Raw genomic sequence first — 25,676 nt, 5'->3', positions numbered from 1 at the left:
TCAACAGAGAGTTACACAACTCTTTCTTTATAATGTGATACTCAGAGAGAGAAAAAAATCAAAATTCTCTAGAAAGTATTTATTTATAGGTATTTATCTTGCAAAAAATTATTGATAATGAATCATTTTATCAACTAGTTGTCGTAGGCTTTCTAATACTTATCTGATCAAGTGTATTATATATCGAATCCATCGTGTTTTTTAGCCATTGTATAAAATATTTAAATTTTTACTCTTCCAATCATTTGGTCTAGATCTAACCGATTGATCTAACCCACTAACCGAATGATTACACATTAACATATATAAAGAATCTGTTATAAAAATAGATTGTAACCAATAGAATTAAGTAAGCAGCTTTTTAATAATTCTGTTATAAAGAGTAAAATTAGTTACTTAGGGGTGTTAGTAGTGGAAGCGCATATATATATATTTCACTCTAATGTACTAATGATCAATGAATAATATTTTTTAATTTTTTATGTATAGTCTCATTCTTCAGTTTAATTTTTTTTAAACATGGTAACACAGCGATAAAAATTCATAAAAGAAGAAATCATCAACAACCCATCACTTTTTTACTGCAACAAGGAATTTTTTTTAGTGAAAAAAAATATTTTCAAGATTTTTTTGAATCAATGGCTAAAATTTAAAACTTTTATTAATAATATAATAATTATATTTATATTTAAATATTTTTAAAAATAATTCTATTTTAAAATTTCATTTTTGAAATTTGGAGTTTTAGAAAATGTTAGAGAGAACATGAGAGAGAGCGCGCGAGAGAGAGTGGGGGTGGGAAACACAGGGAGGGGGTGGCAAAGATCCAAGGATTTGGAACAGAGAAGAGTATCGACGGTTAGAACATGAGTCTTTTTCAATTTTTGTGAACAATCTTTCTGATGACGTCTCGAAGAGAGAGTTATTCCAATTATTCCACTGGACTGGGCGCATCAATGATATATACCTTTCAAGAAAACTAAAAAATGGTGAGTTATACATTTTTGCTTTCATACGGTATACCACTGAAGGAGGGACTTTGAAAGCCATAGCAGAGACGAATCGACTGAGACTGAGAGGCAAGGTCATCTTTCTGGGAGAGGCTAAGTATCAAAGAGTATCGAAAACCATGGACATAAATAGGAAACGGGGAGGAGATGGCACGAGGGACCCAAATTCTCGTCAGACATATCGAGAGGTAGGCCACGATGGTCCTTTGTTAGCTGGACGAGAATTACAGACGGACGAAATAGTAGCAAACAGGCATGGGTATGAAGATAGGAGGAAGGTGGAAGTTGCGGTGGCGGAAGACAATATGGAATGGTTGCAGAGAAGTCTCGTTGGAACTATGACAAAGCCTATGGATTTCATCTCCTTGTCAGAAACGATGGTGAAGAGCTTTCCTTCTGTTGTTCAGATTCGGGATATGGGAGCACATAAAGCCCTCTTGATTTTTGATAGTGTTCTGCATGCTGAGGAGACTTACAACTTCCATTTGAATGGCCTGTTACAAGTCTTTCACAGGGTATGGAGGTGGAAGGAGTCACAGCGGTATAACACTCGAAGAGTGTGGCTCCAATGAGTTGGAGTTTCCTTGCACGCATGGTTTGAAGCTACTTTCAATACGATAGGAGGTTGGTGGGAAAAAGTAATTGGATGTTTAGAAGACACGGAATTATGCAGTTCATTCGGTGCAAGTCAGGTGTTGATTGATACGTGTATAATGGACGTGATTCACGAGTGGATTCATATCATAGTTGGAGCCGGTGGATTTGATGTTTTGGTAAAGGAAATTGCACAGGAGACGTGTGACGTCCAGCGTAAGAGGGTCGATGTTGATAACGGAGGTATCACCTATGAGCCCTTGAATCAAGAGATAACAAGTCGGAGTCCAGATCGGAATCTGTCAAGTGAGGAATATAGAGATGAAGGTTTGTTAATGGCGGTGATGAGGGGAGAGGAAGATGATAGGGTAGAATAGTAATTCTGGATATTATTTTGAATGAATGGAGGGGAGACATAACCGGTCAATTCTGCGAAAGGAACGTAACATACCAAGAATTGAATGGCGATAATCAAGGAATTGATGATTATGGGGGTTGCTATGGTTTGAGTTATGAGACGGACTCTTAAAGAACTGAAACATGTGTTTTTGGTACTTTGGATAATGGGCTGATTATGGGCCCAAATAAGGTGAAACAAAAACAAGGCTGTCTAAATTAGGGTTGGGCTAAAAGCAATTATAAGGACATGGAAAGGGGCTCCTTTTGGTTGGGCCTAAACCGAACAACTCAAGCGGGTCCTAGTCCTAAACCCGAGCTGGTGAATCCAGGCGGAATAGTAGACCCGAAGAGAGGCAGCAGGGGGCTCACCAAAACACGTAGAGGGAAACAAACCTACATTGATTGTGTGGACTCCATTGACAGCGTTGGTGGCTACTGCGGTAGTGAAGGTCACAAGGGCATCGGGCGGTTAGTGGTTCCAGGGGCCCGATTGGGTTGTGCTGGGGATGAACAATACCAAACCGGCAGAGATGATTCAGTTAATGATGGATCCACGTTCGCCAGTGGGACGGATGTTCCGTCAGATGCGGTGGGGCAAGGAGGGAAGGTCTCGGCGGAACCAATTATTGTGGCAGCAAGTGACGCAAGCTCTCTTAATGTCTTGAAGGAGGGTGATGCGGCTGCGGTTGGTGACCACGTTAGATGATCTGATGCGGGAACAGGGGCTAGAAGCAGGTTGAAAAGGGGCCTGTTGGAGGGATCTTGTATGATCAAGATGGAGGGTAGGGGGCATGCGAACAGGATGGGGAAGGCTTTAGAGAGGCTGATGTTGGGCAGGAGGTCACTAGAAAGGATGACGGAGATTGTAACACCCAGTGCTCCAAGTTGGAGGAACAAATGTTGGAAAACAAAAAGACTTAGGAGTTGGCAATTGAGTCAGGTGCTGTCTTGTATGATGAGGCGGACGATATCATGGCAATTCTTCAAGAACAGAATGAAGAAATAGCTCAGAAAAGAAAGATGGCAAAACAAAAAGCAAAGATGAGGCGGTGCAGACCCAAAAACAAAAAACAGGTGTGTCAAAATAGTTTTAAATGATTTTTGGTTCTTTGAATGTTAGGGGTTTGCAGGGTGATGGGAAGATAAGGATGGTGAAGGACCTAAAAAATAAACATAGACTAAGCTTGATAGGCTTGGTTGAGTCTAAAATGCAAGTAGTGACGAGATTCAGCGTTTCAAGAATATGGGGGAATGACGGTACAGGGTGGGATTTTGTAGGCTCTGAAGGTGCGTCCGGGGGACTGTCGATCATTTGGGATGAGATGATGTTTAAATTGAATAATTACTATAAGGGGGATAGATGGCTGTGTATTGAAGGGGTCATGTTACAGAATAGTTTTAACTGTACTTTTTTCTTGGTCTATGGTGCGCATAGTAGAGAAGAGAAGAGATATATATGGAAGGAGTTGAGTTATGTTTCTGGGCTATGTTAGGTTCCCTGTTGTTTCATGGGAGACTTTAATGAGATAGTTCATGTGGAGGAACGAAAAGGGACTGCTTGTCTACCTCTGTCTACTGAGGATTTTAAGACTTGGATACAAGATATGCACTTAGTGGATTTGCCGCTGAAGAACTGAAGATTGATGGTTTAGAAGTTATAGTAAACTCTCGTTGTAAGTATAGTTACTAAACCAAGTAATCAACCTTTCTTACAAACGTTTTGGTTGTCACAAGTAACAAACCCTTTTAAAATTGATAACCGAGTATTCAAACCTCGGGTCGTCTTCTCAAGGAATTGCAGGGAGGTATGTTCTTATTATTGGTTATGGGTTTTGTAAATTGGGGTTTTGAAAGTGAGGAACAAGTAAATTAAATGACAAATAAAATAAATAATTAACTATAGAATAAACTCTTAGCAAGATATGAAAATTCGGAAGTCCTATCCTAGTTACTCCTATAAGAATGGACGTTAATCCCCACTTAGTTAACCTTTGCATAAGCAAGGGAAAGTCAAGTGAACCAATTGGTTAGATTTCCCAAGTCCTAGCCAACTCCTAAGGAAAGACTAGAGTTAGTGGAATTCCAGTTAATTAGCCGACATAACAATCAATCATGAATAGTTGATAACTCAAGAGCTTCCAGTTAATCAATTAAAGCCAATAATATAAAAAGCTAAATTAAAATCATAAATATCTGGAATACCTCAAACAACATACATTCAACGCAGTCAAATTTAACATGGAAAATATTCATAAGCCAATTGGGCAACATAAATCAAACATAAATAAAAGCATTAAAGTATCTCAAAGTAGAAGAGAAATATAAAGTAAAAGGAATATTTAACCTGTGATGAAGAAGAAATAAATCCTAATTTCTAAAAATCCTAATCATAAATCCTAAGAGAGAGGAGAGAGCCTCTCTCTCTCTAAAACTACATCTAAAATTATGGAAAGTGAATTCTGCGTCTCCCCCTCATTCCTCCACTTTGTAGCCTTTAATCCGTGCTTTTTGAAAACTAGGTCAAAAACAGCCCAGAAATCGCTGATTTCAAAGTCTGGTACGTACAGGTCGCGGGAAAGTGACGCGGAGGCGTCGTCCACGCGTTTGCGTGGATTGAGGTTCGCAGATGCGATGCATCCGCGTGAAGTGCGCGTTCGCGTCGTCTACCTGTACGGCCAATATGGCAAATTATATATCAAATCGAAGCCCCGGACGTTAGTTTTCCAACGCAACTGGAACCGCATCATTTGGACCTCTGTAGCTCAAGTTATGACCGTTTGAGTGCGGAGAGGTCAGGTTGGACAGCTTAGCAATTTCTTCAACTTCTTGTGTTCCTTCCACTTTTGCATGCTTCCTTTCCATCCTCTAAGCCATTTCTGCCCTGTAATCTCTGAAATCACTTAACACACATATCAAGGCATCTAATGGTAATAAGAGAGGATTTAAATAAAAGAAAATAAAAGCCAAAGAAGCATGTTTTTAATCATAGCACGAAATCAGGAAGGAATTGTAAAACCATGCAAATCATATGAATAAGTGGGTAAAGAGTTGATAAAAACCACTCAATTGAGCACAAGATAAACCATAAAATAGTGGTTTATCAGCCGCTCACTGACCGCAAGTTTACCTGGTTTCGGGGCCATTCGTGCAGTTGTATTGATAGAGCTCTGGTTAGTGTGAAGTGGCTAGAAGTGTTTTCAGAGACTCGGTTAAAAGGTGGGCTAAGGGGTTTGTCAGATCACTGTCCTGTAATTGTGAAGGATAACATGCAAAGAGGGGGCCTGATGCCGTTTCGTAGCCTAGATTCGTGGTTTACACATGACGGGTTTCTTAGAATGGTGAATGAGGAATGGAGAGGTCTAGGGGAGATGCATTTCACAGATAAGTTAAAGGCTTTGACGGCCCCGTTGGGTAGGTGGCATAAGGTCAACTTTAGTGAGATGGACAAGAAGATTTCAAAGTTTGAGGATGAGATAAAGAGAATTGATGATATGGTAGGTAGTGAAGTGTATGATGGCACGATAGAGGCAAGAAGAAAGGCGTTAGTTACTTGCTGTGAAAAGTGGTATGTGAGGAAAAAAGTACACTGGAAGCAGAGGTCGAGGTCTCGACAAGCGACGAATATGGACAAAAACACGAGATCCTTTCACAATGTAGCTTTAGCAAGAAGGAGGAATAACATGATTGATGCTCTGGTAGTTAATGGCCGGCTTGTAAGGAATCAAGCTAGAGTTAAAATAGCTATTAGAGAGTTCTATAAGGAGCTGTATCATCAGGAAGTGTCTCCGTTGGTGGGGTTCAGAGATGGTCTGATGGAGAGGATAGATGAGGTTGATTCTGTGAATTTGGAGGCTATACCATCCACTGAGGAGATCAGAGAGGCGGTTTGGGATTGTGAGACATCTAAGGCGCCAGGTTGTGATGGATATAACACGAATTTTATCAAGAGGTGCTGGGATGAGATTGAGTCTGAGTTCACGACAGCTGTGATGGGGTTTTTTCAGACGTCCAGGTTACCGGCTGACACCAATATCACTTGGGTGGCTCTGGCACCTAAGTTCATTGGTGTGAAGGAGATCAAAGACTTGAGGCCTATTAGTATGGTTGGGTGTGTGTATAAGGTTATCTTGTGCTAGTGAGGAAGATGAGATCAGTGATGCCAGGGCTGGTAGGGGAGACTCAGAGTGCATTTGTAAAAGGAAGAAAAATACATGATGGGGCTCTCATTGCATGTGAAACTGTTCACTAGCTTAAACTAAGGAAAAAGGAGGCAGCAATTATCAAGCTGGATTTTCAAAAGGCCTATGATAGAGTCAAGTGGAGTTTTGTAGATATTGTGTTGCAACAAATGTGGTTTGGAAGTAGGTGGAGGGAATGGGTAATGGAGTGTGTGACCACCACATCTATGTCGATCTTGATTAATGGATCGCCATCTAAGCCGTTCAAAATGGAAAGGGGATTGAGACAAGGTGACCCGTTATCTCCTTTTTTGTTTGTGCTGGTTGTAGTAGATGTTCTGCACAAAATAGTTGGAAAGGCAGTCAGAAATGGGTGCATATCACCTTTGGTGGTTGGAAGGGATAGTATAGAGTTGTCGCATCTTCACTTCGCGGATGACACTATTCTGTTTTCCCCACCAGAAGAGGAGGCTGTGAAGAATTACAAGCGGCTTCTACGTTGCTTTGAATTGATGTCAGGGCTAAGTATAAATTTTTACAAGTTCAGCTTGATACCAATCAATTGTGAAGGGCAATGGGTTGATCGCATATGTAGCTTGTTTAAGCCTATTATTGACAAGGTGGAGGAGAAACTCAGCTTATGGAAAGCTAAGGTGCTAAGTAAGGCTGGGAAATTGGTGCTTATAAAAGCGATGTTGAATAGCTTGTTAGTGTATTATTTGAGTTTATATAAGATGCCAAAGGCTGTGGCTGAGAAGCTGATCTCTTTGCAGAGAAAATTTTTTTGGAGCAAGGTGGATGGGAGGAATGGTATAGCTTTAGTGAAATGGGAAGTGGTGTGGGCTCCTAAGAAGCTTGGGGGGTTGAGAGTGGGCGACGCCATAGTTCGTAACACTGCACTTTTGTTCAAGTGGTGGTGGCGGTTTGCAAAGGAAGAGTGCCCGCTATGGAAGAGGGTGGTCTGCTCCTGTAATAATCTGAATCCGAATGAGCTATTGTCCACTCAAGTGCTACCTACTAGAGGAGGACCATGGAAGGACATTTGCCAAATCCAAATCAAGGAGCAACTTATAAGGGACAAGATGATTACAGGTTTGTCCATGGAGGTTGGTGATGGGAGACGGACTCCATTTTGGGAGGATGTATGGTTACAGTGTGGATCTTTGAAAGATCGGTTCCCTAGGCTGTTCTCTATTTCAAACCAATATGGATTGGTTATAGGGGATTGTGGGTTTTAGGATGGATTGAAGTGGATTTGAAACTTCCAATGGAAGAGATAGCTTTTTCAGTGGGAGTTGGACCTTATGGATCAGCTACATGAGGCTTTGCAACCTGGGAAACTAGTAAATAACAGAGAGGATAGACTTGTGTGGAAATATGATAGGTAAGGTATTTTTTCGACTAACTCATTTGTGCAGGTACTGCATGAGGATTTATTGCCAAAGGAAATATCCAGTTATAACTTCACTAAGACCATATGGAAAGGCGTAGTCCCCCCAAGAGTGGAGCTGTTTACTTGGTTTATCTTGGTAGGAAGAGTGAATACTAAGGAAAGACTGAGTCGGTTCGGGATTCTTAGTCAAGAAGATAATGGGTGCATTTTTTGTAACAAGGATGTGGACAGGTCCATCACTTGTTTCTGGGCTGTGAGTTTGCTTGGCAGGTATGGTGTGCGTGGATAGCTGTGTTTGGCCGGCAGTGGTCTTTTCTGGGTTCATTAAAAGAACATTTTCTTAGCTGGACAGAAGAACCACGTAGAAAAGAGGATCGCAAACAGTGGTTGATGTGCTTCTGTGCGATAGTCTAGAACCTTTGGTTGGAAAGGAATAGAAGGAATTTTTAGAATCAAAGCAAAGGTGTAGAAGAAATTATCAACATGACCTTGTATAGCTGCAATGAGTGGAGAGGTGTGGATCCCTTTTGTTGTTGATGGCGATGCTGGAGATGACTTGGGGATTGTTGATGAGCGGATAATTTGTACGCTTTTTGGCATTGTTTTTAGTATGTTTTTAGTATGATCTAGTTAGTTTTTAGTATATTTTTATTAGTTTTTAGTTAAAATTCACTTTTCTGGACTTTACTATGAGTTTGTGTGTTTTTCTGTGATTTCAGGTATTTTCTGGCTGAAATTGAGGGACCTGAGCAAAAATCTGATTCAGAGACTAAAAAGGACTGCAGATGCTGTTGGATTCTGACCTCCCTGCACTCGAAGTAGATTTTCTGGAGTTACAGAAGCCCAATTGGCGCGCTCTCAACGGCGTTGGAAAGTAGACATCCTGGGCTTTCCAGCAATATATGATAGTCCATACTTTGCCCAAGATTTGATGGCCCAAACCGGCGTTCAAAGTCACCCTCAGAATTTCCAGCGTTAAACGCCAGAACTGGCACCAAAATGGGAGTTAAACGCCCAAACTGGCATAAAAGCTGGCGTTTAACTCCAAGAAGAGTCTCTACACGAAAATGCTTCATTGCTCAGCCCAAGCACACACCAAGTGGGCCCAGAAGTGGATTTTTATGTCATTTACTCATCTCTGTACACCCTAGGCTACTAGTTCTCTATAAGTAGGACCTTTTACTATTGTATTTTTCGATCTTTGGATCATTTTTTGATCTTAGGATCATCTTTGGACATCTAGTTCTTAGATCATTGGGAGGCTGGCCATTCGGCCATGCCTAGACCTTGTTCTTATGTATTTTCAACGGTGGAGTTTCTACACACCATAGATTAAGGTGTGGAGCTCTACTGTACCTCGAGTATTAATGCAATTACTATTGTTCTTCTATTCAATTCCGCTTGTTCTTGTTCTAAGATATCACTTGTTCTTCAACTTGATGAATGTGATGATCCGTGACACTCATCATCATTCTCACCTATGAACGTGTGACTGACAACCACCTCCGTTCTACCTTCGATTGGGTGAATATCTCTTGGATTCCTGATACACGATGCATGGTTGATCGCCTGACAACCGAGTGCTCGCCTGACAAACGAGCCAGCCATTCCGTGAGATCAGAGTCTTCGTGGTATAGGCTAGAACTGATGGCGGCATTCAAGAGAATCCGGAAGGTCTAACCTTGTCTGTGGTATTCTGAGTAGGATTCAATGATTGAATGACTGTGACGTGCTTCAAACTCCTGAGGGCGGGGCGTTAGTGACAGACGCAAAAGAATCACTGGATTCTATTCCGGCCTGATCGAGAACCGATAGATGGATAGCCGTGCCGTGACAGGGTGCGTTGAACATTTCCACTGAGAGGATGGGAGGTAGCCACTGACAACGGTGAAACCCTTGCTTAAGCTTGCCATGGAAAGGAGTAAGAAGGATTGGATGAAGACAGTAGGAAAGCAGAGAGACGGAAGGGAAGGCATCTTCATACGCTTATCTGAAATTCCTACCAATGAATTACATAAGTATCTCTATCTTTATCTTTATGTTTTATGCGTTTATCACCATACCCATTTGAGTTTGCCTGACTAAGATTTACAAGGTGACCATAGCTTGCTTCATACCAACAATCTCTGTGGGATCGACCCTTACTCGCGTAAGGTTTATTACTTGGACGACCCAGTACACTTGCTGGTTAGTTGTGCGAAGTTGTGTTTATGCCATGGTATTGAACACCAAGTTTTTGGTTTCATTACTGAGGATTATTTGATTTGTGAAAAGTATTGATCACAATTTCGTGCACCAATTGTCTTGTGTTTTTGGTTTTTAGTTTTCTGTTATTTATTGTCTAATTCTATTTGCTCCACTTTAGTATGTTGAACTCCTTTGTTTCAAAAAAAAAAATTCATTTTTGCCCTTTGTCCCCTCTTCTTTACAGTTACGTTGTTTCTGGTGACCAAAAACTCCGATAGTGGCAGAGAGACGACGACGTCAGTGATACTCTCCGGTGTCTAGAGGAGCGATGGCGCAACCCTCAGCAGCTCGACGGCAATGTAAATTTCCAACTTCGCGTGACCTGCTTCTCCCTCGACGACGACGACAACCCAGCAGCAACGGTGAGGGGTCGGCGGGAAAAGCCAAGGTGACGGGGATACAGGCTCTCCCGATGGCGAGTTTGTAGCAGCTCCCTTTAGCGCGCGCGCTCTCTCTCTCTCTCTCTCTCACGCATCTCTCTCTCCCCTACGATGGCTCTACGACAACGGCGGCAGCTCAACGACAGAACGACAGCGATGATGCAGCTATACGCGACGAACGGTGGTGGCGGCAGCCTCCCTGGTGGTTGTTGAAAGAAGATGTGAGAAGAGGAAGAAGATGAGAATATTTATGTAATTATTATTTTATTTTATAATTTTTTTTATCTAAAACACCAAGAACCTAAATATACTTTTTCCACCTAAGGCAAAGCTCTGCAACAATTGTAAAATCACTTTTTATTTTTTCACCTGAAAATTTGAGAGGAAAAAATGACAGGAAAGAAAATAAAAGAAAAATTGGATTTTTTTATGGGATTAAATACGATTTTGGTCTCTAAGTTTTAGGTAAATTTTTTTTTCATTTTAACCTTTTTTTGTATACTAAATCGTCCTTAAAGTTTAAAACCAAGTTTTAAAATCATTCCTTTTACTTAAATCTAAAAATTTTGGACCAAATTATCCATAATATAAAAATTATAAAATAAAAAAAGAGAAGGAGAGTGTTTCTACTCCTACAAAGAGGGAAGGGGAGAAGAAGAAGAAGCTATCCATGATCCACCTCTACCTCTACTTCCGCCACCAAAATTTAAAACCGAGTTAACTTTAGGGACGATTTTAAAACAAAGTTAAATCTTATGGACCATTTTGTATGCAAAAAAAGGTTCGGGACGAAAACAAAATTTTGACCTATACATTAGGGACCAAAATCATATTTATCTCTTTTTTGTGTGATGTTTGGATGAAGAGAAAATAGATGAAAAGAAAATAGAAGAATTTTTTATTTGAATGAAAGAAAAAGTAAGAAAAGAGAAAATTATATATATATATATATATTGATGATCTTAATTATTTAAAATTTTATATTTATTTTTTATATATAATTTTGATATAAAACATAAATAAAATATTTATAATTTATTGATAGATACAGAATATACAAAATTGATATTTTAAATATTTTAAAAAATATGTAAGTTATAATTATTGATATAGAATTATAGATTATGTTCCTATTATTTGAGCCAGCTCGTGAACTCGAGTCAGTTCATGAGCTTTCGATGAGTCGAGCTTGAGTTTAAGAAATATGCTCAATTGTTAATGAGTTGAGTCGTGAACCAAACTCAATTTCCGTAAGCCGAACTTGAACTTGGTTTAGCTCGGCTCACTTCTAACCCTAATAACAATGTTATTACTATAACATAATATTTTTAAAACATATTTAATATATATTTTTTAAATATTTATAAAAAACTATTTTTATTTATAATATTTAATATTTAAAATTAAATATAAAATAAAAAATTAATCGATATTGAAATTCTTAGAACAGTTATTAAACTGTTTCGAAAACATGCTATAATTTCCTATAAAGTAGACCTTATATAATTTAGTATAAAAATATTATGAGATCTGCTACACATATAAGTTTTTTTGTATATAAGTTGGCCCAAACCCAACAAAACGACCTTCATTTTAGATTTAATGTAAACATGTACTTTTCTAATTCTTGAATAACGCAAACAATTTTTTCCTTCAATCAAAACAGCAACACTCAAAATTCAAACAAGGATCAAAATCTCTCAAAAATCTCTGAAAATCGTCGCGAAAAGTGAAAAAAGTTGCGAAGTTAGATTCGAAAAGAATTATGAGAAAATGAAGAAGAAGAAGCAACAGAAGATGAGGGGGGAAAATGAAGAGTTTTGAATTATGCAGAACTTATCAGCACATATACACCAAAAATTCTTAAACAATACACTCAAATATCTTCGTGTTATACCGAAATATCTTCGTGTTGCACCCAAATTTGTTGCAAATACAGAAAAATATTTCCTCTAATGCTGCATTTTTTCTTCTTCTTTTTTCTTATTTATTTCTTTCTTTTAGTTGAATGAATGTAAGTTCATCCTCTTCCAAGTAATTTTACAGCATTATTTATTTCTTCTCCTTCTTTATTTAATTTTTTTGTTTTTATTCTTGTTAAGAGAGTAAAACATAAGAAACCTAAAAAGGTAGTATAACAAAAAGAAAAAGATGAATAAGAAAAAAAAAGAAGAAGATGGTGATGATGAAAAAAAAGAAGAAGAAGAAGCAGAAGATGAGGAATAGGAAGAGGAAGAGTTTTGAATTATGCAGAACTTATCAACACACATACACTGAAATATCTTAAACAATATACTCAAATATCTTCGTGTTACACCCAAATTTGCTGCAAATACAAAAAATATTTTCTCTAATGCTGCATTTTTTTCTTCTTCTTTTTTTCCTTATTTATTTCTTTTTTTAGTTGAATGAATGTAAGTTCATCATCTTCTAAGTAATTTTGCAGCATTATGTGTTTCTTCTTTATCTTTGTTTGATTTTTTGTTTTTATTCTTGTTAAGAGAATAAAATATAAGAAACTTGAGAAGGTAAAATAAAGAGAAAAAGATGAATAAGAAAAAAAAAGATGGTGATGATGATGAAAAAGAAGTAGTAGAAGATGAGGAGGAGGAAGAGGAAGAGTTTTGAATTATGCAGAACATATTAGCACACATACACCGAAAATTCTTTAACAATACACTCAAATATCTTCGTGTTACACCTAAATATCTTCGTGTTACACCCAAATTAAATTTGCTGTAAATACAGAAAAATATTTTCTTCTGCTACTTCTTCTTCTTCTTCTTTCTTTCTTTCTTTCTTTTAATTGAATGAATGTAAATTCATCCTCTTTCAAGTAATTTTTTACCATTATGTCTTTCTTCTTCTTCTTTGTTTAATTTTTTTATTTTTATTTTTGTTAAGAGAGTAAAACAAGAAGAAATTTGAGAAGATAAAACAAGAAAAAAGAAGAAGAAGAAGATGATGATGATGATGATGATGAAAAAGAAGAAGAAGAAGTAGCAGAAGATGAGGAGGAGGGAGAAGAAGAGTTTTGAATTATGCAAAACTTATCAATACACATACACCGAAAATTCTTAAACAAAACACTCAAATATCTTCGTGCTACACCGAAATTTACTGCAAATACAGAAAAATATTTCTTTAATGCAGAACTTTTACATTACATTCAATTCAAACCATCAACGATAAACAATAATTTTTCACAAACAAAAACAATATTATTCACCTATAGAATCATAAACTACTAACGAAAACATTAACTAGAATCGAACCACACCTCATCCACTTGATTGGATTCAAAACAATAATAAACTTCGTTCTTGTTCAATTGACAATCTGAACTTGAATTATTCATTATTTTCAACAATGAGATAACTGTTCAAAACTAATTTTAGAGTTTGATTTCAAAAACATAGAGAACGAACAAAGAGAAACGCAGAGAACGCAGAGATGAAAGAGAACGTAGATAAAAAAACATCGAGAAAATTCGAAAATGGAAACGAAATCCTTTCAAAAAAGATAGTTATATATTCGGGCATTGATTAAAAAGTTAGTTAAATTAAGAGGTGCGTGAAGTGAATTAGGGTAAAATGACTTGTATGAAAAAATAACTTTTACGTCGAGAATAATTAAAATATTATTTATATATTAAAATTAATTATTATATATTAATATATATTATTTAATTTATTTTTAATATATATTTTATATTAATAATTAATTTTAGTATATGTAAACAAAGCAATCAAATGACGCCCCATAAGCATAAACACCACAAATCTCGTACACTTCAAAGGGAAATGGATCCTCTCCATTTTTTTATTGGAGAGAATAAAGTGTAATCTCTCACCTTTAATTCTATAAGTGGGACCAGAAATTAATAAAAGAGAAAACAATAAATGATGAGATCACACACTGGACACTATCCAGTTTTTTTTTTTTTTCACTGGAGAGGGTCCACTCCCCTCTTTAAAGTACCTTACCCTTTCATTAAAAAACTTTGTTTAATATGAATAATGTCTACCTAAAATAAATAAATAAAAAAACTTTATCACTTACGGCATAGAACACAATCAACACACCACTTGTATTCTATAGTGTTTCGGGTGTGGAACCTTTGAAGCTTCTTCCTCAATTTCAGAATTACAAGCTCCTACCAAGAACAACAACAATCTCATGCACAAGAACAAAGGTGCCTGCACTTCCTTTCTCATTCACCAGTAGGTTGACTCATCACAGCACTTTCTGGTTTTCTTGGTTGTTGAAAGAGTACAACATTGAATTTTGCAAAGTACCATTTTTAGTGTTCCTATGTAACATGTACTAATTTGCTTAGGTTTAGTTTTTCATGAATCAAATGACACTTAATTTTGTTATTTTTATGCTTTTTTGGTGCTTGTGGCTTCATGGGGACTAATGGTTTTGGTGTTTTTGTGTGAAAATTGATTTCAGGGAGGAGATTAACTATTAGAGCAACAGAAATCGATACAAATAATGGTAATTTGTGCTTTCTTGAGTTACAATTTTGATGTTCCTTTTTCAATTGGTCATGCTTTTCTTAACATTTTTCTTCCTTTCTTGGGGGATGGGGGGTTGGGATTGAGCAGTTAAGTCTCAGGCACCGGATAAGGCTCTATCGAAACACGGTTCAAGCATCAATAAGCTTCTTGGTATTAAAGGAGCTGCTCAAGAATCAGTGAGTTAATCAACTGTGTGTCTTTTGTTGAGTTGTGATGGTTAGAAATTTGGGTTTAAATTTTCATTATGAATGCACAAAATGATCTCAATTAGATTTAGAGAAATTCTCCACATACAAGCGTTTTTTTATACAAGTTTTTACAAGTCATTTATATTAACGTGTACTGCACGTTTTCACTGCACCTTCTTCTTCTTCTTGCTGCACGTTCTTCTTCTTCCTCTTTCTCTTCTTCTTCTTCTTCTTTTCTTTCGTTTCTTGCATTCTCTTTCTCCTTCTTCAACCGTTACTGCACGTTTTCACTGCACCTTCTTCTTCTTCTTCTTGCTGCACGTTCTTCTTCCTCTTCCTGTTCTTCTTCTTTTTCTTTTCTTTCATTTCTTGCCTTCTCTTTCTCCTTCTTCATTTACGTGCTTTTCTCTTTGGTTTCTTTCTTCGTTATTCTCGATTTCCATTATTTTTTGACATCAAGCTCTGAAATCGTTTTTGAAGAAGAAAAAGTAGCAGAAGATGAGAAGGAGAAGGAGAAAGAGTTCTGAATTATGCATAAGGTGTACTTCAACGAATTTTGGGTGTATTTCTTAAATCCTTTGGGTGTAGTTTTGTAATCCTTTGGGTGTATTTCTGTAATCCTTTGGGTGTATTTCTATAATCGTTTGGGTGAATTCCTGTAACCGTTTTGGGTGTATTTCTGTAATTCCTTGGGTGTATTTCTGTAATTGTTTAGGTGTATTTTTGTAATCGTTTGGGTGTATTTCTGAAGTTCCATTATCTTCAAATTTGGCAAGAAACTCATTTTCATGAAGGAAGAAGAAGAGTCGTTCACAATGCATGGTGAGTAGCGCGCTTTGGAAACAGGAAGTGGTTGAATAACGTAGGTTTATTTACTCTTGAATGTGGGAGTGTAATGCATGTGTTTTGTTGGGCTTGTACCAACTTATAAGACTTGTAAGCCAAAAAGACTTGTATGTGTAGCAGGCCTCTTAGATTTAATAAATAAAGCTTGATTAGCACCCCAATTTCATTCACTTTTATTTTCTTCGCTTATTTAAAATTGAGAAGTAGGAGTTCAAGAATGAATGACAAGCAAGTGTAGTTGTTCTAGATAAAATTTCTAATTCTTCATGCTGTTGTTGACAAAATATTCCAAATCTAACCACAACACGACCTGTATTTTACCCAAAGTTATATATGTTTCTTAACAATCTTGATGCTATTTGAAACTTGTTTCTACTTTTGTAAACTCTCTCCTCATGCCGAGGGTGAACTACATACAATGCACAACCTTGTAAATTAGGTCGCAGTCTGATGGGAGCCTCGTGTATTAGGCTACCATTCAAACATTCTTGAAAATGTAGCTAAACATGTTGAAAATAAATTAAGTGTGTGTTTGGATTATAGTTTGCAAATGAGAGTTTGCATAAAATTGATTTTGTAAAATTGATTTTGATGAAAAGTAAGTTTGAGTTAATGTGATTTATATTTAGCAATCTTTATATCAAAATTGATTGTAGTGAAATAAATGTTGTTTAGATTATACTACTCAAAATCACTTTTAGATGAAAAATTACTAAAACAGACATCAATTTAAATAATTTTTTTATATATATACAAAATCAGAGAATACTAACAAAAATAATATAAAAAATATTTATCATATAAATAAAATAAATACAATAAAAAAATAAAAATATGAAAGAGAGTACTATGAATTTTATAATGTCAAACAAAAAGAAAATATTCTATAATTTTTTTAGTACTGTTAGTACTCTTTAATTTAGTATTATTTTGGACTATAAATTTTCATTATTTATGACTTTATTGTTACTTAAATTATTTTTTTATTTATTTTGTCATTTTTATAGGATCATAATTTATATTATACAAAATTTTGATAATAAACGTAGTATATAATAATTACAATTACAAATTTTACAAAGTCAGACTAAAAAATAAAACAATTAATATAAAACAAAAATAGAGTACATCAAATAATAGAAAAAAATCATACAAATAAGAAATAATAAAAATTCCATAAAATCAACAACATATATCATATAAACAAAAAAATACAATAAAAAATAAATAAAATTCGTATGAATAAAATTAAATAAAAAATAAAAAAATTTCATACACAACATAAATATAATGTAGTAAAGGATAAAAAAAAGAATTCATATAAACAAAAAAATAATAAAAATATCGTAAAAAAGTCAACAACATTTGTCATATGAATAAAAGAAATACAATAAAATAAATAAAAAATCATATGAACAAAGTCAAACAAAAATTAAAAAATATTTTATAAAAAAATATACATATAAAAAATAGTACAGTAAATGATAAAAAACTCATAAAAACATAATATAAGAAATCAGAACACTACACAAATAATATAAAAATATTTATCATATAAATAAAAAATATAAGTAAAAAATACAATAAGAAAATAAAAATTAAAATATGAAAATGAGTATTAAAAATAATAAAAAAATTAAAATATTCAATTTGCTAGTGATTAAAACAAATCTGAACTATTTTAATGAAAAAAATTGGAACGAAGAACTATAAAGAAGTAGGAAGAAGTACAGAGAATTATTGTGAAGGTAATAATTACTAGTATCCTTTTTATAGAAGAAAATAAATGGTAGGATTGGTAAAAAAGAAATAAAATATTCACCTAATTTTTTAAAGATTTAGCTTCTCTTCTGTTGCTGGTATATTTTTTATCCCTCAAATACTTAGAATATTTGATCTGATTTTGGGATTCACCAAGAATTGAACTCTTGACCTTTCAGATCTAGTACTTTAATATCATGTCATGATACCACTCATTCTAAAAAATCCAACTGATGGAAAAATGTAACATTAATGGTTATATCTCTAATACTCTATAAACCTCCATTGTACACATTGTACAAGTATTTCATTGGCTCCTCATACTTTCCCTTTTTGAATTGATATAAAAAATCCCGCCTCTCTCACTATCCCATCCTCGCTCTTTTCCTATCCTCCTTCACTCCTTTCCCGCCTCTCCCTCTCTTTCTCTCTCTTCCCCATTTTCTTCCTTTAAAATCCCTAATCCCTCCATTTCTTCACCACACTCTCTCTCTCTCTCGCTCTCACTGCCATGAACCGAAGGGTTAGAACCATAGTTGTCAGAACTGGACCAGATCGGCCGGTTCGACAGGAAAACCGATAAACCAGACCTTATGTCGGTCCGATTCGGTATTTGGACCGTGTAAGATAGAAAACCGGTACGAATTGGTCAAATCCGATGTAAACTGGTGAAAATCGGTCAAATCCGACAAAAATCGGACCTGTTCGGACCGCTCGGTCAACGTTGAATAAGAATAGGGATTTGAAATGATAAAAATTCTACAATGGACCAACAATCTGCAACTCCACCATGTTCTAAACCCTCCAGCGGCGCTGCCAAGTGTCAAACTTGTGATGATTTTTGTACCACCAAGCTAAAATGTTTCTCATCAATTAATATAGAAATTATAATACATACAGCATATTTTCTTTTCACTTATATCCAATTTATTTTAATTTCAAAGTTACTCATTTTTAAATCAATTACATTTTATTTAACTATAAATTTTATTAAATATATACAAATTAAAAAGATAAACAAAAAATTTAATTAATCACAATTTATTTTTTTTAATGATTATATGATATCTATTAATATTATTTTTTTAATATATTATTTTATTTTTTGTCTTCATATGAGGTTGATAGTTGAAAATTATTAGATGATATTTGGTTAAACTAGTCAAATAATTAAATTTTATATAATTATTTAATTATACCGAGTTAACCGATTCAACCAGTGATCCACCAGTTAAACCAGTGACCCCATGCCCCAATAACCTCATCGGTTCGGTTCTGACAACTATGGTTAGAACAACCATCCCTCAACACCACCACAACTTCCACAAGTACCTAAAACCGGGTGCCCTAGCTCGAATCCGCGATTCGTGCATCATCAGCGCCAGATCTCACCGGATCGGCTCCATCTGCCAGATCCCTCTCCGTCGCACTTCTCCTCCTTCCTCCACGTTGCATGCGCCGCAGGACACCGCGGCCGCTTAACCTCAGGCCAACGCTGCCGCTTCCTTTGACGGTTTCCCATTCTTCGTTGCCAGGATATACGGACCTTGCTGTCCGCAGCGGAAGAAGCTCATGGCCACCAAGTCCGTTATGTTCGTTCCCGTCAGTCCCGTCGCGGACTCTCCCGATTTGGTCATTGACTTCTTCGGCAGTGACTTCATAGTGGCCAATTGAAAACATTCCTTCGTTTCTGATTTTCTTCTTTCAGAGGCAGTTATTCGGCTATAGTATGTAGAGTGGTTTAGATGTGTAGATCGACGTGCTCTTTGTAGTACTTCTGTTCGATTATATGTGCAAAAGAATTGTTTAGATAGGGTTCAAACTCAAATTAATAAAGTGCAATTAAATTGTTTAGATAGGGTTCGATTATATATATTTATTTTAGTTATGGACGTGTTGATGATTTATCTGCGATCATGATGATTGGATTTGAATGGTCGATAGATTCGATTTTGAAGAAAATTGGAATTGCAATCTCTAATTTGGGTATTTTCTTTATAATGCAGATTCTCGTAAGGGGCTTAAGATTTCAACAGTATGCTTGTTTATAAGCATTTACTTCAATTTGTTTGATGATCAACTGACTTATGATTGGTTCATGTTGAATTTACTATGTTCTGATGCCATTAGTAATCAGCGATAATAGTTCTATTTATTTTGCCACTTGTCCGTGACGGTTTTCTTGTGTTTATTAATGTGATAGAGATATTACTATTATAATAATGTTGAATTTACTGCTATTTATGTTGACCTAGGGAGTTTATATGTTATTTTAACTTTTTCTTTTCTCCATCGTGAAATGACATTCATGTTAGTAAGAATTCTGATAAAGCAAGTATGATATAACTTGATTCACTTTACTCTTGTCCTGCCATTACATGGAAGCTTTGGAAACTCATGTTAGAATTCTAGCGTTCTTTTTTTTATAAATTTTTCCCCTAATCTGTTTTTTGTTTTTGTTTTTAATTTATACTCCATTATTTGTGTTAAAAATCCTATATATTTGAACCACTGTAAATTTGTAACAATGTGTCTTCCACGATCTGCATTTCTACTACAGTCTTTAGTTATTGAAGAAATTTAACTATATATGTCTGGAGATTGTAGAGATTTTGCTTGAACATGAATTGCATAAGGGAGGAAGCAATAACTCTCACATTGAGGTACATGAAAATTTGATCCTAACTTAATACGTTATTTCACTAAGATGTTTGATACATTAATATACTTTGTAATCAATAAAACCAGGACATGTAAACCAATTATATGAACAGGAGTTTGGCTTCCATGTGTACAACTAATTTAGCAAGAGTTGAAGATTTTTTCTTTAAGTAGTTTCCTTGGTGAATCATATTCCCTAACAAGCTTGCAGGATCAAATGAAAAGAAATCATATTCAAGATTTAAAAGAAACACGATGAAGGATGGGAGTATTCTCTCCCTTTTGCTTGAATTTCTTGGGTGAATACATCTAGGTGGTAAAATGGTACATAATATATACATGGTGAACCTATAGCATTTTTTTCACATCTCAGATATACTGGCATGCTATCTTAAGTATACAACAGGTGATCTTTATACTTTTTTGCCTCAACTAAGCAACAAAATCCACAGCTAATGAATGTGGAAAGGATGGAAACTTCTACATAATGGTGCATAGCTTGCTAATGTTGTTGGTTCTGTGATTTGTATTCAGTTGTAGAGGAGGAGTCTTGAGGTCATGGGTTCAAGTTACGGAATCAGTCATTGACAGTAAGATCAGTTAGATTGCCTACATTACACCCATTGCCTTCCCAGATCTTGTCTAACGTGGGATTCTTGTTTTTTTGCAATTTGTATTCAGAAGGTGTGATCTGTGTATTAGTTTCTAATTTATGCTGTTTTCAATTGTGAACTTCGACCCCGATAATGTTAGTTTTTAAACTAACAAGTTTGGTTTTGATGATAGGTTTGTATAGTACAGAGGGTATAGAATATGTGGATGTTTTGGTGCGCAAAGCATGTAATATTGTAATGCATCACCGATTATCTTCATAGCAATATTAGAGTGGTGACTCGAGAAGTATAGAAGGATATATGTAATTTCTGATATTGTGTTTGTTATGGGTATTGTATTGTATTAAGGATTTTCATAAACTCATTCAGATTTTTCGTGATCAAGAAGAGTTGGAACCGATAGTCATTTTACTTAGCTTTGCTATGATGTTAGTTCAATTTTTCATTCTCCATACATATGTGATAAACGCGTAAATGGTTTAACATATGTCACTACTATATAAATTTATTATTAATTAGTAACACATAAAATAGAACTTTTACTCATTCTACATTTCTACTACAGCCATAAGCATTCATTCCTATACAAGTCTCAACAACAATGAAATATGTGAAGATCACTAAAATATAGGCCATGGGACATTTGGTTCCACACAAGGTTCAATTCAGTGGTGTCTCAACTTTCAAAACAAGAGTTTGACCTTCGAGTGTATTCATCAACTAGTTGAGCAAGAGCTGAAGATTTGTTCTTAAGCAACTTTTTTGGTGAATCATATTCCTCAATAACTCCTGAAGGATCAATATTAACATAACTCATATTCCCGGCAAGAGAAAAAAGTATGGCAAATAAAGAAGAGAAATGCAACGAAAGAGAAGGGAAGTGGTTCTTGCCTTGATTAAGAAACAGAACTATGTCACTGTCAGATTGAAGTTATTCTATGAGCAATTATAATTATTGTGCAGTCTGAAAAATTATGCTTAACTGTTTGCTAAATAATATTATGTGTGGCTGTATCAACTGATGCCGTAGCCTCGTCAAGCACTAGGATCTTGCTTTTTTTAGTAAGACGCGGCCAAGGCAGACCAACTGTCTTTGACCCATGCTCCAATTTTCCCTATTCTCGGTAACTGCAGAATTCATAATGTTATGCAATATAATATAATATAATATAATATAATAATTCTTCTGATTCACAATATCTGCAACTTAGTTCAATATATCCATTGTTTTCATATTTCAATGTCACATCTATTAAGCATTTTCCAAATGTACCCTTCACACACAATGTTAAGCACAATAAACAACAAAGCATTTACACCATAAACTAGTTATTAAGTAAACAAATTTATAGTCAAATATTGATAATGTGCTTCTTAATCAATGTGCATATACCGTGACAAGTATTAACAACTGAAAGGATTATAATATATTCTTGCTATAAATATACATAACAATTTGACTTGTAAGATCTTATTCATCTTTTAGGTTTTGAGAAGTCAAACCTATTGAGTTGGCCAAGTGGGAGCAAGATGGAGTAGCCCACAGTTATTAGAACTGGATTGTACTGGTCGATTCAACCGAAAAATCGATAAACTGATAATTTGGCCAGTTCAATTAGTGAATGGTAGGTAGACTTGTTAAAAACCAGTCGGTTCACGCTTCAGACCGGACAGACCTGCACGGGTCCACGATACACCTGCGCACTGCTGAACCACCATAGGAACCATGCACTATAACTCCAAAAGTGTTGCTTAGAGGGTTCAAACACGGAGTATATTGCATGCTCTGCCTCCTTCCTTGCCACCACGCCATCTTAATTGTCAATAATACATGTTACAAAAAATATATATATAATAAATTATAACAGCACATGATATGTAAACATATTGATATATTGATTGATCTTATTATCTTTCGTTTTCTCTCGTTCATTTATATTGAGAAAATATTTTCTATTAGTGATTAATTTATTATCTCTTTTTGCACCATAAATTATGTTTAAGAATTAATATTTGATTGTTATTAATATATTTTTGAAAACATGCGTTAACTTTTTAATTTTATATTTTTATTTAATTATGACCGGGTCAACCGGGTAAATCAGTGACTCACCGATTGAACTAGTGACCCAGTGACCCAGTCGTATAATCGGGTTAATTATTGGTTCAGTTCTAATAACTATGGAGTAGCTAATTTTAGACGTTTTTTTATTCAATTTCTTGATCAAAAATCTACCCTAGTGCTTCGGTTTTGGTGATTTTTATGCGGAGGTAGAATTTGATAATTTGTGATAATTAAATGTGTTCTTGATATGTGATTAATAAATTGATGTTTTATGCTTGAAATTAAGTGATTTTGAACTTGAAATTAGTTGAATGTTGTTGATTTTCTTTGGCTTGTGGTTCGATCAATATAGACCAGCCAATAACCAAACTATTGTGGTGGTATTTGGTGCTATTTTTTAGTTTGATCTTGAGGAATTTGACAAGATTTGGAGGTTAAAAGGTTAAAGTAAAAGTTAAGAAAAATCAGTTACTGAAAAGATTGAAAACTTGGTTAAAAATCAAGTAAAATTTGATGAATTTTGATGAAATTGCTTCCGTTCTTTGAAGAACATGAAATCCTAATATTTTTTATTATTTTGTGGTTAAAATATAAATAAGAAAAAAAAAACTTTGGGGCTAAAAGTTCATTAAAAAAAGTTTGGGAGTTAAAGCAAAATTTTTAAAAATTAAGTGATTAAAGTGCAATTTTTAAAAAGTTTGGTAGTCAAAATGATTTTTCAAAAGTTTTAAGAACTAAATATTGTTAATTGAATTTCATCTCCAAAATATTATAAAATTATTGTTTTATTTAAATAATTATCTTTTAATAAAACAAAATATAACTAAAAGTGGTAAATAGACAAGTTTTTCTAAAAATTTTAGAAAGACAAAGCTAATCTTAGAACCTTTGATTTTCTTCATAAAACATATAGGAAAAGGTATGAGAGAAGACATAAGAGTATGTAAGACATTGAAGATGAAAGGTAAGGAAGAATTTTAAATAACGAATTTTTTTTTGCTCTAATAGAATATTTAACAAAAACTGAAATAATTGAAAGGATATTTGCCATAGAAAGTAGAGAAAGGAGACTGAAATAATATTTTACAGAATTGATATGAAAGAATAAATGATTAAGAATAAGAATGGCTAAGACTAATTGAGAAAGATATAAGGATTAGAAAACGAGAACTAAATGATTGAAGGATCGCCTGGCAAGGGCGAGGGTTTTGTCCTGCTTGCCCAATGCCCAGTGCAGGTACTGTTTGATTATTGAACTCAGGAATGTCCACATTAATTGTTCCCAGGTAATGTCGGGTTGTGGGATGTAAACCGACACATGAGCTCATGGCCGCGCAAGGACTAGATGTAACATCCTACCATACAGAGTCTTATGCTTAAGTCATAATTCAGAGATGGCAAGGTATTACGACCTCTAAAATAAAAATTTAGTAAGTATAGTAGTATGAATGATTGATTATAACTAGGAGCCTTTGTAGAAAAAGGGGTAAACAAAAATCGCAACTCGAAAGCGCAACACTCCGATCGATAACGTAACGAACAAGGATAACCAACGCGAGATTGTATATATACAAGGAGTGTCAAAAACAGGAATATCGAGACTCAAAATCCGGCTGCGAAGATAACCGGTCCGAGCATAGCAATATATACATATGATAAAATAAGGAAAACCCCAAAGGAAACCCAAAGGGACACAAATACATAAAACCTATTCTCCAAAATCTCCTATAAGAGGAGCCATCGCAGTTTGTATTATTTAATGGAGATAAAAGTATCTAAGCAAAACATATAAACTAAAACAGAGTCCCCAAGAACAAAAGATCTTCGCTAATCCAGAAGTCTCCAGCAGGCCTCAGCGAGAAACCTCACGTCCTGCATCTGAAAACCATAAAATCCGCATGGGTGAGAACCAGAGGTCCCCAGCATGGTAACAGCTTCCACATATATAATACATAATAATAGAGGAAAGCCAAAGGCAATCCTAGAACTTCCTTTAGATAATATCAAAGCTTATAAACAAGCTAAACCATATGTGGCGACTGACTAAAGATTCTTCAGTCTAACTAATACTTCCCTTTCCAATTCCTTCAAACCTCCCAATCACCAGCAGGAGTATAATGTAGCAAACACAGTTATATCAAACAAGAGATATACAAATAGGAACATATAAGGCATTCAGACAATTAGCAAGTAATATGCAGTCAAATAGGCAATCTCAAACAATTCATATAGTATGCATATGATGAATTCCTGTCCCTAGTGGCTGATGATATCATCTGTCGGTTATAGAGCCAACCCGACAAGTCCTGGTAGCTAACCATTGGACTGTCCCTCTGTCGCGCATCCCCAACTCGAGTTATACTCATCATAAACTTGATCATAATCATGATCTATATCCATCACCTTCACTGGTGAATATTTACGGGGGCGAGCTCATCCGGGGCTTTCACAGTGCCCGGCCACCCTTACGACATAGGGTCAAAAGAGCTTCGAGTCTCAACCTGGAGCACGTGGTGGCTAGCCACTGCTTCCTTCCAGGGAAACTCTCATCTCCGATAGGGGAAGTGCAACATTCACAATTCATTCAACAGCATATATGCATTTATACTTAGCCATAATCATGGCTCTGCCGTAACACGGCAATAATCTAGCCATCCGGCTCACGGTTAAATCCATAACCAGCCATTCGGCTCACGGTTAAATCTATAACCAGCCATTCCATTAACAATTACGGCCTTTCGGCCCATGGCATAACAAGCACTTCCACCGCCATTTTCCGCCTCTCACATAATCATCTTTGATCCTCATTGATCATTC

General features: G+C 35.5%; 1 long non-coding RNA gene across 1 annotated transcript; it reads left to right on the top strand.

Moving 5' to 3' along the window:
• The first annotated feature begins 18,634 nt into the window (after positions 1 to 18,634).
• LOC140184685 (uncharacterized) lies at positions 18,635 to 21,209 on the top strand. The gene is made up of 2 exons (XR_011881999.1): positions 18,635 to 20,864; positions 20,967 to 21,209. It is a non-coding gene; the product is annotated as an uncharacterized lncRNA (long non-coding RNA).
• Positions 21,210 to 25,676: the final 4,467 nt, after the last annotated feature.

The sequence above is a fragment of the Arachis hypogaea genome, chromosome 5 (assembly GCF_003086295.3).
Source record: "Arachis hypogaea cultivar Tifrunner chromosome 5, arahy.Tifrunner.gnm2.J5K5, whole genome shotgun sequence".
Classification (NCBI taxonomy): Eukaryota; Viridiplantae; Streptophyta; class Magnoliopsida; order Fabales; family Fabaceae; genus Arachis; species Arachis hypogaea.
This window is presented reverse-complemented; position numbering and strand designations above follow the sequence as displayed.